The following is a 14,032-nucleotide window of genomic DNA, read 5'->3' as shown; positions in this document are numbered from 1 at the left end:
CATCGTATAATCTTTTTTCTTTCGTATTTCATCTTCGGCCGTTGCTGTCGTTGGTACTCAAATGTATCCCGACTATCACTTTACGCGGTGCACTTATAATTAGTTGTATATTGATGGGACAATGCGATCTTACGAAATATCAATTTCACAATTTTTTTGTATAGTAATATATTTATTTATACAGACAATTTTTTCACACGTTTTCACAAAATTTTATATATTTTATAAAATTTTATAGTTGACCAAAAATAAACAGAAAATTTAGTTTTAATATAGCATCTTTAAATTTGTCTCGTATCATAAAATCTTTTTTTTTATTTTTCCGCGTGGTATATTCAAAATTACAAGAATGAAAAAGTTTCGAATAAATTTACAACGAAATTTCCTTTTTACGGGAAGGTTTCATCCTATAAGAGTCCGTGCGTAGGTTAATTAGCCAGTCTCGACATCGTCAGGAGTAACACCGTTAAACACTCACGTTGCCGCCTATTAATGCACCCTACGTGCACTTCCCGCCGTTGGCCGACAGCAGGAAGCTGCCCTGCACCCCGATCCTACATCGAGGAGGAGGAGGAGGAACCAAAGGCCGCCTAATGGTAACGATGTAATGACCTTACCCGCGCGGCGTACCTTCCGGTTACGAGCTTCCTGATGCCGGCGGAGACCGCTATCGTTGTCCCCCGGGTCGATCGTAAAACTAGAACTTCCCCGTCGTGGAAAGCCCGAAACGGAACGGTTGATTTTATGACGAAAAACCGGTTCTTGGACCGGAAGGTTTCCCGTTTAACGGTAATTGTCGGTACCTCCGCAAAGTTGAAATACTCCTCGCAGATTTGTACATAATGGTGAATATAAAAATCTTATTCCTGTGTCTCGTACGTGCTTCTGCGATTTCAAAGAGCGATGTATGAAACGGTGCTCGCGAGAAAATATAGGAAAATAGAAGGTTATTGGTGGTTGCTTTGTCTAGAAAATTGTACGTGCAGTGGAAAATAAAATATATTTGAGATCATCTCATATCTTGTAATAAACTAATATAACGCTTCGAATTTTACGATTGATTATACGGGTTTCAATTTTATCTTTTGATCTTCAATCTTGGAAATTGAATTCCCGATTATGAAACTTCCGGAGATTTGGATCTACATGGGACGTTAAATTTTGCAATTCTCTGGATATGAAATTTTCCAATCTAATTTTCACTCTCGAATTGTTGCTTTATTCGATTGTCTCGGATCGAGATAATTCAAAGTTGGGTTATTTTCATCATTCATTGGTTTCTCACTGAATTCTAATTATCCAATTACTATGATTATCGGAGTGCAATGATCTCTAGATATATAATGCAATAACAAAGTGTCTTAGAGGAACATTTATTATCGTTTGAAATTTAATTTTCCTCTATATTTATGCTTTAATCACAAAAATCGTTCAATTGTGCATGATAATGTGATAATACTCGGCTACTAAAATTCAAATTACGCGATTGTTTCTTATTCGACATTTTTTCTTTTTTTTTTTTTGATGCTTAAACGTAGTATTTGTTCTTTATCTTGCGCGAAAATTCGTCTCTCGAGATCTTACTTAGACAACAATTTTCGACGCGTCAATCTTTCCGACGGAATGGACCATTTGCTTCTCCGTTTTTCCTCGCCTGCCGTCCAAAATGTTACACCACCATTTTATCACGGGGATACGCACTCAAATAGACAGACAGGGGAATGTACATAGACACATAGATAAATCTTGGATTACGACCATCGTTGAATATTTATGATTGATAAAAGATATCGCGGACGAAACAACGCAAAAAATATCGTCATGAATATACGTAAATGTATGATATACGACGATGAATCAACGCGAAGTGAATTCGAGAGATTTCTTGCAAGATAAAACGGCGACTATTTGGAAGACTAATTTGTCGCGGATTTTATTTTATTCGTGTAAAATTGTAAAATAACCGCAGTTTCATTTTTTGTTTTTGCGTGAAACAGCCGAGATGTTTTGTTTACATTCTTGTTTTTCGAATAAAACTCAGTTCTTTTGAAAAAGACGGAGCTTGTGTAAAATAATAACATTTCTTTTGTTTGTTTTTGTATTCAACCGCGTTGGTAGAAAACAAAACATGTAGTAAGGTATAATAGTATTTCAAATGTCAACACAGAAGTCAGTCGACGATGAGCAGGCGTAGACACAAGACTGTAAATAAATTCCTAAACTTTTTCGATAAAAGAAGAGAGACTGAGCTTAAAGATTTGGAATAATTGAGTATTAAATGTTTCTCGCTTGCTAATAATTTTTTATTATCAGGGAAATTACATTTTTAATACGCAATATTGATCGCTCATTGTGATTATCGTACGACTTATTGTGTTTCTTATGGGTGAACGATAAGTGACCGAGTTTTGTAAATCCATGCCATGTTTTCTTAACATACCATTCGAAGAGAGACCTTCACACTCAAATGCAACGAGAACAGAACAGTTCGCGATGTCGAAGCTTCGCGTTCTTACGTCAGTGCGCGTTTAGTTTCTCGCATCTTTTCATGCATTCTAACGTACACATACTCGGTCTCACGTGTCTCGCAGCTGCCATTGTTTTATTCGACCTCGAAAAATCTAATATTCCACTTATTCGTCCTATCCTTTTGGCATCCGCGCCGCCACATCCATTCAAGGATCTTCGAGGATGCGCGGAGGCTGTGGCAAAATTGGCAAGCTTCCGGCGTTCCAAATAAGACTTGGCGTCGATATTCCATCGCTCGAGACTGGCTGTCATCAAGTATTTACTAACGGTTGCGCCGGCTTCATGTTTTATTTGTTAGACAGTCGAGCATCACGAACTACAGTCTTCCCCATTTCCAAAGCTTACCGTGGTAAACCAAGGTGTAAATCGCATTGCTCGAAATTGCCGATGCGCGGAGTGTCCCATAAATCATGAGAAAGCATTTATTATGGAGGTCGAAACGTGTTTTCGTGAAAACATTGGAAACTTGCGACTCGCTAAAATCTCGGAAAAAGTTCATTGCATATATCTTGCAAAATGATATATTTTAGATCAACTTATCGAAAAATTTGTTCTCTAAAATTTTTTTATAAAAGTTTTTTTTAATTATTTTCTTCATAAATATTTGTTTTTACGATTAGTCATTAATAATGATGGTATAAAATACACAACTCATCATTTACATTTGCGATATGTCAAAGAACGAATAATGGTAACAACTGGCAGCGCCGTTATAATAACGTCCAACTCCAATCAGAGTATAGTGTCAGTCTATAGTGCTCGGACTTCTCTACAATGATCGTAATTCGCGCAACGTGCATTATCTGTCACTCGCGTCGTTTGTCATGTATATACCGCTGTGAAAGTACTGTGAATTACTCGCGTCACCCTTCCTCTCGCATAGTTCGAACGTATCGAACGTAGTGCGACTCCGCCGCTCTCGGTATCGACGACGAATCGTGCGCACCGTTTTGACCTCGTCAAATGTCGGAGCGGCATTTGAAAGGAACGACCGCCATGCTCTTTAATATCAACCACTTTCAGCCGGCTGCTGTGTTCGCCGGCCGGTTAGCACTCGGGACCCGCTGGTGTACACTTTGTGGCATTTAAATCGCTAGGAAGATGATACGGTTATCTCCAGGCAAATTTTTTCGACTTCTTATCTTTTATATTTTTCTATTATAATATTAATTTATTTAATATAATTATATAAGTCTTATATACGTGATGTGCATTAACGAATAACAAATTTAAATAAATTCTTAAGCCATTTTCTTTTGACTTGACACGTGAGAAAGAAAGGTGATTTAATAACGCGATATGCGTAAATTCTTAGGATGACATGTATATCTAAGGGAAGTCATATCGATCTCCGTTAAGCTCGATGGAGTATACTTCGAAGTATATAAAAGCTATAACGGCCGCGTTATCGTCGATCTATATTAAGACTGTTGTAAAAGTGAATATTTGACCGCTAAAGAACATATACACTATAAGCATATAAAAATTTCTGCATTTTAACGCCACGTCAGTGTTATGTCATATTAAATACTATTTTCTGTTAGATCTTCTTAATTGTACGATTTAAATTATCTATTTTCTAAATCTTTTATTATCAATTTTTCGAAAGTAGACGAATATAATATTATTTTTATAATCTCGACTTGTACAGCTTAACTTTTGTAACCAACGTATTGCTTAATTCGATAGCTCGTAAACTAGATGCGAGATAAAGCGCATAATAGATTTGTGCACGCGCAGAATTAAAAAACAATTTATTACGATTGTTGTCGAGAACAACGCAATCGCGTCGCGGGTAAAAATGCGACCTTTACGTAACGACGGATTGTCGTGGCATATGCCGTAGACCGTCTGTAGCTAGTCGCTTGGCGAAACGATCCAAGTTTTATCGAGCTCGCATCGCCGTTGGACAATTTCGAGGAACAAACGGATCGTATGGTAAACGACAAATTGGGTCAGCAAATCGTAACCGCGTAATCACGGTACTACAAACGGCATGCTTGATACAATTTGCCGGTGTAATCGCCGCAACAATTCCGATTTCGAAAGGCGAATTTTGCGTCCGGTAGCGACGATTATGTCACTTGTCTCTCGACGAGTTCCATTTTATAATCGGTATTTCGTTCCGCGCAAGAAGACATCCCTTTTTTCTCTTTCCTGCATCGCGAGATCGTTCGCGTGTCGGCCGTTCGTGCTAGCAGCTGTGCGCGATGTATCTCGTCGCCTTTCACTCGGTACCTCGCGCCATTGTGCAGCAGTCGCGCGGCGGCGATTGCGCAACGATATTTTATAGCTCTAGCGTATTGCGAAATGAACGCACGCTCCGACACAAGGCGAGAGCTCGTCATCGCGACGCGGTCGCGTTGCAGCTGTCGCTCGATTGTCTTCTTCCGGCACGCGCCGAGACAGCAACCCGGTAACAATCAAACGAATCCATCGTTCGATATCCCGAGATTCAATTGTAAAACTAATCCGCGTGATTATTTATTTCGTAAAATCTCTCGCATTCCGTTGAAAGTAACCCTCGATTTGTCGCAAGTATTGGATAGCAAAATAAATAGATCTCACCGACAGGCGAGAGATTCATCGCGCACCGATGATATTAAAATTTAATAGCCGAATGACACATGCAGAGCGTGAATCACTGATTGCGTCTCGCTTGTCACGCGATACTTCGTCTATCATTCGCAATAACCGGTACGGTATGCGAAATAACATTCCGCTCCATAACTCAGCCTATAAAACCGCAACATGTATTCCAGATGCCGCGAGCCCAGGTGCGAAAGTGAAGTCCCCGTGCTCCTATATATTTCGGATGCGCCGCAATAAAGCCGATTTCGCCGTATGAGTCGACCGAAATTTAAACCCCATCGCGCGAGGTATCGCAGTTGCCGCATATTGGTCATAACGAGAATATATTTCCCGAGTATCTCCCGATGATTCTCGCGGTCAAGTCGTATTTTTCGCGTACTTTGTACTTATTCAAATGTGAATTTCTTTCAACCGTCCGTGTTGCGAGGACGACCGCAATTTTAACAACTCAATTTAAAAGCAAGCATTATATTTCTTTGTAATTATCTTTCTAATTATATCTATAACGTATAAATATGACATCATTTATACATCAATATCCTTGATAATATTATACGAGTTTGATTTTTTATCTCTCACTATGTATTACCGATTATAAAATGATCAGAATTATTTCTCGCAGACAATTGAATTTATTATTCACTCATATGCTTCGCTAAATTATAAAGTATCGTATATCATTACGACAGATGAAAAATTATGTACTCCATTTGGACACAAGTAAAACCTAACCGACGTGTAAGAACATTAATCGTACATCGAGGTCTCTATCGATGATATCAGATCGAGTGGCAGGCACCCTGGAAGCGCTGTCAAGTTCGATGGGTATGAAATCGGTTTCTGAAATGGGTCGGAGCCGGTTGTGCCAGACGATCGCAGAATTATTTATAGACGGCTAAAAAATATTGTAACTGATATGTCGTGATCGAAATTATCGATCACGTATAGTATTATGAAATCGATAAATTTTTTTTTTGCTTTATGATTAGTTTCTGTTTTTAAAAAATTTCTTTCGAAAAATATGCCACACGAGTATATATTATGATTACGGTTGTATTCGCTGAATTAAGAATATTTATATAATCCCCCCAAAAAAGTGTTGTTCTTAATTCATGAATTTTTTTCCATATCTTTTGAGATTACATATATTAAAATACTTGTATTCGAATATTTTTTAGATTTGTTAGGACAATATATTTAAACGTTTTTATAATACTTGCCGATCGCGTGTGGACGGCGCCATAAAATCCATATAACACATACTCGAAAGTAGAGGATAAGCAGCGAGCATGAATCGCATTGCGAATGAAAGCGCTGACGGCTCTTATTTCACGCGTATACCTTCGTGTAGTAAGATTACCTAGATGTAACTCGTTTCTCTCTCGGGGCACAAATCACATCGGATCTTAACCGCGTCGCGAAGCTTTCAGACATTTCCGACTCGCTGCGCGAAAGGGAACACCGATCGATCACACCTCGCACACACAAGCGGATCTTCATCCATATTTATTTTTAGCGAGCGTACTAAAAGCTCCACCGACGCGGAACGATAGCATCACCCATTAATAATACATCGAGACAATAAATCCTAGAGTCGTAAAAGATAGCCATTCCTCGAAGAGAAAATCCTGCTTTGTTGTGAGTTTTCCGAATGGACTAGCAGTAGCCATATCGTCGGTTTATTCTCGCGATAGTATCTATTTATTTATGACATATCAAATATCAATAAATTAGAATAACACAGATAGGTAAATTTAAATAATTTAATTTATAAAATTAAAAATTTTATTTAAGGTAAAAGTACCGATTGCCGGACATGTCCCTATATCCGGATATTTACATGAAAATTTATCATTATTAATCTCAAATGAATTATTTATTATAATATCAAAATTTTATTGCAAAATCTTTAATTTAAGGATATTTATATAGTAAGACATTTTTAAATATTATAAAAATTAACATCCAATAAAAAGGTAAATTTGTTACGTAATTAGACGAAGGACATATTTTGAGAACGCTCTTAAAATTTTCTTAAGAAAATTCGTCTTACTTATTAAAATGATTTTTATTTTATTCCGTGTTTTTATCTTATAAACAAAGTTTTATGAACATTATTCAAGTCGAAGAAGATGTAGAATAATTATAAAAATGTTTTTAATTGATATAAACAATATTTTTTTGGCAAATTTTGCAAATTTAGTTACTGGTGCAGTAATTTACGTGATTGCCCAGTAACTGATCGTGTGTTTAGTTTTATGCATTCGTTACTTCAATTGAAAATGGCATGCGCGTTCAATAACGTAAACGAATTAATATGAAATGTTTATACATGCGTATATATTAAAAATTTCCATTTGGCCATCGGCTGTGCGTTAAATATTGCAATATCATATTTTGCTCACATTGGTTGTACTTTGTTATACACCTGTTGCTCATTCTCATTACACAGTACACAATTTTAATTGTTTCAAGCTTTATTATCTTAATTTCTCTCAATTAACTAATGTTATATATTTATTACAATTACATAATACACGTATTATTAATTCGATGATTCTAGATTAATGCGAGATTTGCGTCTCAAGGACCTCTGTCAAACTAATCTGCAAATACATAAAGGCAATCTCTAGATCGATTAAGCAATGCTCGAATTTTTGTCGGGGAATTGATTGACGAAAGGACGGTACATCAAAATAAACCGTTTCTGAATGCTGCTCAAAAGTGATATCTGACCAACGAACACAGACATCGTCATTGACGTGACTTCCTGTCGTGACTTACACAGAGAGCTCGCTGCTCTTTAATCTACGATAGCTGAATCTACTCCACTTCTGGCCATTCGAGAATAATCCCTTTAACCGCGATTACGTCGGTACACAGTAACGGACATTAGATGCAGTAACGAGTTTTTCCAAATTCCGAGAGATTGCTATTTACCCTTTTACTTTTAATTAGTAATTAACTTTGAAATTAAACTAGTAAATCGATTAACAAAATAAAAGGATTCGCCTGTCTTACGACTTTATCACAAAAAGATTTTAAGGTAATCCGTGCAATTATACAGAAATATATCATACATAAAACGAGAATGCATAAATTATTAATTAATTATTATAATTTGTCTGTGTTCCCTGGGTTTATTACTTAACAAATATAAAACCCTTAAAATAAATTAAATTTTGATAATTTTATAAAACAGAACAAAAAATTACAAGAATTCCATGCTAACAATAAGCGGTAAATAATTCCCGCAGTTTATTCGACGCTTCTACGTTTGACCTATTAACGTCGAGAATTAAATTTTCTCTTGATAAGGACGACTACATAGAAAGGACGTAATTATGTTAAATTTGCCGCAATTATACGTAAATGAGAAATGCCTGCTGCTGTCTTGCTGCTACGGTTATTAAATCGCGTTACACCACCATGTTGGTGCGGTTAGTGGAAGATGGAAAGTGAAGGGGGTAGACCGTGCAAATTAAAGGAAAGTATAGATACACATCATTACATACGCCATACATGAATATCGCGCCCGTAATTAACAATTCCTTTCACAGTTGCAAAAACACGATACCTCCCGCGCACACGAATTTCCACTATCGCTCCTCTCTTTGATGTATGCGTCACTGCGACTACACGTATTATTACCGTTGCTTAAAATATACGAGATTGTGTGTATACGCACCGTCGTGCCGTAATTTCACCGGCTACTTTCTTTCCGCGATCCGCACGCATCACACGTAATAATTACTGCCGCAATGATGCCGGTAATAAGCCGCGCGTATTACGATTACAATTGCGAGGAACAATGAAAAATATAATGCGTGCGCGCGTTGGAGGGAAAGTCGGTAAATTAATATTTATTACGTCGCGGTCGCGGACAGTCGATGACATTCGAATTAAATGAGCAAATCTTGTCACTGACTGGAAAATTAAAAGTTCACTTTTATAATTATTTTTTTCTTGAGAGGAATGTTTATATACTTGTCATAAAGTATCAATATCACTCTAGTATTAACGAATAAAAGTCATGTTAAAAAATGATTAAAATATTGAACTATCGAGGATAAAAAAAATAGTGATAAGTTTTAATATCGATGTTGAAATATCGGTGGATATATCTATATCAACAACGGTATTTTGTACTTTGAACAGCGTCAACTTATTCGTAATAGAGTTTCTTTTAGTTTATGTGTGTGTGAGATAGCTATGATATTTCAAAATACACAGTAGCGTATATACAATAGTTTTTAAATATTTTACTGATAACAAGACTGTTTACAAAATTAATTACGATTCCTCGTCTCTTCCAACTTTTAATTATAAGAAACATTATACATTTCTTTTTTTGAGATACCAGAAAATGAAATAATTTTGTTGTCCCCTGTAACCAAGATATCGAGAGAACTAGTTTTTATTTAATACCTGTACAAACCGCACCATCGCCATCCACACCACGGTTGTGTTTTTCTCCTCTCGGTGCCCACTCCGATGCCCCCTACTCTGATCGCCTTTGCTGTCCCACGAAGCGAGCCAGTCTCTCCCGCGCCTTTCATCGCGCGGCTGCAATCCGCGTGTCAGTTCGAAAGCAACCGCGGACAATACCTGGCAACTGGTCGGCCGGTCTTGCCGATCTCGCAGTGATATCTTCGCGACGTTCATTCGAGATCCGAAGCGCGTGGGACACACAATTGCTCCGGAAACCGTAGAAATGTGACGCGCGCGCGTATGCTAGTGATTCGGTGAAATCCGGCTGAAATTATCGGAATTATCTTCGTATATTGACAGTGATCGGTAATTGTGTGACGAGCGGTGATCGTTTCTCATTAATCATCAATCATTTGTCCTGTATATGTTGGCGCGATATACAATTGATGCGAGATTCGAAGAGCGAGAACAGATTGTTGCTCGACAGCAATCTTATCGGTCGTTGAATCCCCCGGACTTTAACTTATCTCAAGGTTTTCTGTTTAATTTCAAAAATGAGAATTAATAATATATAATAATATTAATAGTATAATAATTATTTTTTTACATTATATTTGGTGGATTATTGATTAAGAACTGTGCACTTTTTTTTTTTTGATTCACTTAAAATATACGAAAAACGAATTTTGAGTATAAGTTATCGTATAGCATTAATAAATATAATTACATCAATTATTAAAGGAAATTATAAAACCACAATATAGATGCAACTGCAACTATAATATAAATTTGTTACTTAATGACGTTGAAGTAATCGCAAAATATGAAAAAAAAAATACATTTACGTCACGTTTGCCGACGGAACGAGGCTTTCGATCGCGATCGATTTTTAGGAAAACGAGCGGCCGGTATCGCGCGAACACGTAATATAGGAGCGGAAGCGTTGAAAAACGAGAATGAATATCCGGTTGATAAACGCGTATCACGGGCGCATGTGTAAAGTCGTAGAAATGTGTGTTTAGCGTACATACGTGTATGTGTCGCGAACGCATAGCATATGCTATCAGGACCTGCATTCGTTCGTACGCTGCTCCATGTTCGATTATCCTATAGCTAGATGATAACACCGGGGACAATTTAGTAACGATTTATTGCCGTCAGTTTCGCTCAAATGCGATTCGCGGTTTTGGTGATGTGTCGTTGATCCGTGTAACGTGCAAGGCTCAAATTTACTGATCCCCAGTGTATGAAGTAATTAATTCATAATCTAACTTGAGTATTAATTTTGATTAAATATATATTTATATTTTTATAATTAAAAAATTCGATTTGGAATTTTTCAGTTTGATTTTAAATTAATATCGCTTAAATCGTTATTAAAGAACTCCAATAGAGAAGTTTGATATCCAAAATTTCTATTTAATGTTGATTATTAAGAATATTTATAAAAAAAAGAAGCTCCCAAATTTTACAACACAATGGCTGTTGCGTAATATGTTTATGTCATATGACAATTAATCCGAAGGGACGGCTCATTTGTGTCTCATATGATTACATAGGACGCGCTTGTATAGTTGAATAAACAACACTTATTCCAATGTACATGGACATTCATTCTCCGTTATCACCTCGGCTAATATATCTTATGTGGCTCCTACGAGCCGTCCAGAGATATTCGCGCCAGAGATTTGCGACTGGCAAATTGCTATTGTGCGTGCTTTATACAAACCGTAACGTTAACCGAGAAATGATAAATTCTAAAAAGAACAAGCGCGGTCGAGATTCAGGAAGTGTGGGTAGCGTTTCTCACTGTAACAATTTATTTTCTCTCTTTATCAATTTATAAATATCACACGAAATTTTCAATTCAGGGAGCCTCTTTTAAAGCGCGCGGATGCAATTTATCCGTCGACCAGGACGTTCGTGCGGCTAAGTAAGGTAGTGTGTTTTCGGGCACGGTAGGTTAATTCTCTCTCTCTCTCTCTACGCTATGGCTGAGTTATGTAGAGCATAAAACGACCGATTCGCCTCGTCCACACCGAGGACTGAGGAGAGAAAGAAAAAGAGAGAGATAGAAGCTACTCGAAATAATTATCCCTCCTCGGGAGGTGGGCACGATTCTCTCCGCGACTCCGTTGTCGAGGATAATTCGCGAGGAAAGCCCCGCGATGTCGACAGATATCTGAAAGTAAACTATCGCGGAGCTCACAGTGAAAATTACCCTCATATTTATAGAGAGAATAGTTTTCCCGAGACTTCTTTAAAATTCATTCACCATTCATCGCGAATAATTTTTGTCCTCCGTTTTGAGCATGAGAAGCATTCAAGAGGAGAGTTCAGTTAAAAATTATCCAGTCGTAAACTTTCCAATCAAATGAAAATTAATTTCTCACATATATCTCATTTAAATTTAAAAGTTTTCAAAAATTTAAAGGTTTCAAAAATTAAATTTAAAGTTTTCAAAAATGTTTCACGTTTTTTTCTCAAAATGCTTTAGTCTTGTGGCGTGTGCTTCTTCTCTGTAAGAGGAGAACTTTCCAAAGGACGGCGCTTTTTGTTTCATGTCTGTCATAAAATCGTGAGAAGCTCGTAACAACGACAACGATGCAGCCGCGGACCGCGTCGCGATTCGCCCGCGAAAGTTTTCGTACAAAGGGAACGAGGATCACGAGGGTCGTCCCGTGGAAATGAGTGAAAGTAGCCATTACTTAACTTCATTCTCGGAAAAGCTGTTTCCTCACCGCCAATTAACCGGAAAACATCCGGTAGCGTTGTATCCATTGTCTCGCTTTGTTCCAGCTAACTCCCGATAATGGGGAATTTCTTAATCGCATCCTTGGAAACGGCAAAGGCGGGAAACCCTGAATTTTTGACGAACCGTCATTGCTTTCAATTTGCGGATGTGAATAACTACGATTCCCACGATGTTCTTTTGTGAAAATACTCTCTGATGACTGCGCGAAGAGCGTTGGATCGCGCATAAATTTTATAAGAAATTAAACGATCGTCGTCTCTCTCTTTTCTCGCGGGCGTTGCCAGTTTAATCGATCGATCAGTCAGTACCTCTCTTTCTCTTCCTCTTTCTGGAATTAGAGAAACAGGTTTCGCTTGACCGGTCCGCGCGCGTTTCTAATTAAAATATATTAAAATACACTCGATCACTCGCCGAAAATTTTTCCTAAACGTGTGACGTGGGCGAAAGAAATTTCCATCTTGTCCGATTGAAACGAGTTACGCGCTGGAAAAAAAATCAGAGACTAACTAACGGCGATCGGTCGCGTGTTTCGCCGGTCGTTGGCACTTTGACTTCCTGGCGTTTTGCGCAACAGGCGCTTTTCTCGCATTAAAAATCGACCGACCACCTGTCGCCCGTTAATTTCGATTAACCGTTTCAGCTCTTACATGTGTCATATACATACACATCTTATTTATATATCATACATACGTTATTACATCTTTGATCACTCGTTATACCGGTTATATCGGTAACTTCTATTATTATATAGCAATCATATTTAATAACTTTTACCTGCGTTTTACGAAAAAAATGTAGCTTTATAATATTGGAGTATGGAAAAAACTGAGACATCACGCTGCGTTTGTTCGTGGAATCGCGCAAAAGAAAAAAAAAACGCGCAACCGCGGCGTTTTCATCGAGTACGAGGAGAAACGAGTTTCGTCGAGGTGATCGCGTTATCGCGTATCCGTCGCACATCGGATGGCCGATTATCCGCGCTGGCTCGCTCACTTTCACTGGCCCCCCTCCGACCAGAAAGAGAAAAGCGATCGAAGAGTGTACGGCCGAGGTGTTATATAAATTAGATATTTCGCGAATTTTTCCAGCGCGCCGATGCGCATCGGGATATCGATTTCGCGATAAGGTTGCAATTTTGATCAGATATAAAAATTATCATAAGCGAAATTCTATTTGCACACACACATGCCAAATTAAACATGCTATCTCATTCTGATAAATCTTTAATCTTGTTCTTCATTTATGTATGTGTGAAAAAATATATAATTTTTATTTTTGAAATTTATAATGAATTTCCTTGCGTGAATTTTCGCATATAGATGTTCCACTTAATGCATATACGAGTTTGCGATGCCTTTCTAAAAACGGACACGTCTTACTATGACATCTTTAGTAAAAACGATTACTCCCACGCAAATCGAATGTGTCGGAATTCCTGGCCTGTCGTTCATTGATCGTTGCGATTGTGTATCCTGGCAGAGATCCACGGAAGTTCTCGATATCGCGAGCGATATCTGCTTGCGTAACTTTTATGCCGGTAGCTGGCATAACGGTATCCAATCGCCGGCTCGTAGAGCGCGGTAGCCGCGGTTAGAATTAACGTTTCTTCTTTGCGCGCGCGCGCATACGCTTGGTCGGTTTTCAGTAACAGCTGCTATGTTGTATGCATGGTAGAACCTGATACTTCGAATGTGTATGTGCATATGTGAATGGGAAAACTCCGCT

The 14,032-nt window shown here is 37.9% G+C and overlaps 1 protein-coding gene across 3 annotated transcripts in view; it reads left to right on the top strand.

The window, feature by feature from the left end:
• LOC115236014 (serine/threonine-protein kinase 26) overlaps positions 1 to 14,032 on the top strand; it is an 86,064-nt gene that overhangs the window by 43,929 nt on the left and 28,103 nt on the right. The window contains exon 1 of one of the 3 annotated variants that reach the window (XM_029808197.1): positions 9,653 to 9,918. The exons of the other annotated variants lie outside the window; for them this stretch is intronic. The gene's annotated coding sequence lies outside the window, so the exon portion shown is untranslated. Of the gene's footprint in view, positions 1 to 9,652; positions 9,919 to 14,032 lie in introns of those variants that run through there. 3 annotated transcript variants of the gene reach the window in all.

Source organism: Formica exsecta, unplaced genomic scaffold (genome assembly GCF_003651465.1).
Source record: "Formica exsecta isolate Colony F162 unplaced genomic scaffold, ASM365146v1 scaffold238, whole genome shotgun sequence".
Taxonomy (NCBI): Eukaryota; Metazoa; Arthropoda; class Insecta; order Hymenoptera; family Formicidae; genus Formica; species Formica exsecta.
This window is presented reverse-complemented; position numbering and strand designations above follow the sequence as displayed.